General features: G+C 49.7%; 1 non-coding gene across 1 annotated transcript in view; it reads right to left on the bottom strand.

The window, feature by feature from the left end:
• Positions 1-719, bottom strand: part of LOC150030642 (18S ribosomal RNA) — a 1,830-nt gene extending 1,111 nt beyond the window's left edge. Inside the window, exon 1 of the ribosomal RNA XR_016526650.1 lies at positions 1-719. This exon is cut by the window's left edge and continues 1,111 nt beyond it. This is a non-coding gene — a ribosomal RNA (18S ribosomal RNA).
• Between the last annotated feature and the right edge of the window lie 225 nt (positions 720-944).

Here is a 944-nt window from a genome sequence, read left to right as displayed (position 1 = left end):
AGGCAGGGAGCGCATCCCGGCAGAAGGGACGAGACGACCGGATGCTCACCATAGGCGGGACGACCTCGATCGACCCAAAACCAAGGTTCAACTACGAGCTTTTTAACCACAACAACTTTAATATACGCTATTGGAGCTGGAATTACCGCGGCTGCTGGCACCAGACTTGCCCTCCAATTGTTCCTCGTTAAGGGATTTAAATTGTACTCATTCCAATTACAAGACCCAAAAGAGCCCTGTATCAGTATTTATTGTCACTACCTCCCCGTGTCGGGATTGGGTAATTTGCGCGCCTGCTGCCTTCCTTGGATGTGGTAGCCGTTTCTCAGGCTCCCTCTCCGGAATCGAACCCTAATTCCCCGTTACCCGTTGAAACCATGGTAAGCCAATACCTTACCATCGAAAGTTGATAGGGCAGAAATTTGAATGAACCGTCGCCGGCGCAAGGCCATGCGATCCGTGAAGTTATCATGAATCACCAAGAAGCCCCGAAGGGCGTTGGTTTTTTATCTAATAAATACACCCCTCCCGAAGTTGGGGTTTTCAGCATGTATTAGCTCTAGAATTACCACGGTTATCCAAGTAGTAAGGTACTATCAAATAAACGATAACTGATTTAATGAGCCATTCGCAGTTTCACGGTATAATTGCTTATACTTAGACATGCATGGCTTAATCTTTGAGACAAGCATATGACTACTGGCAGAATCAACCAGAGGTAAGCATTCCTACACGAGGTCGCAGCCCACATGATAGCACCAGCCGCCCTCCGGCAGGACGACAGCAGGCACCAAATCAACACGGGCCACGAGCGTCATTCGTTCAAGAAATATGCAGAGGCAACACGTTCGAGAGACTTCCCGAGCATATCATGCCGCCAAATGCACCGCATCCACGAGAGCGAGCACCAACGACGCGGGCCGCAACAAGCCTTGGAAAGGCTG

Source organism: Benincasa hispida, unplaced genomic scaffold (assembly GCF_027475165.1).
Source record: "Benincasa hispida cultivar pf3 unplaced genomic scaffold, pf3_genome.v1.1 HicScf1730, whole genome shotgun sequence".
NCBI lineage: Eukaryota > Viridiplantae > Streptophyta > Magnoliopsida > Cucurbitales > Cucurbitaceae > Benincasa > Benincasa hispida.
Note: the sequence above shows the minus strand (reverse complement) of the source record. Positions and strands in the feature narration are given on the sequence as shown.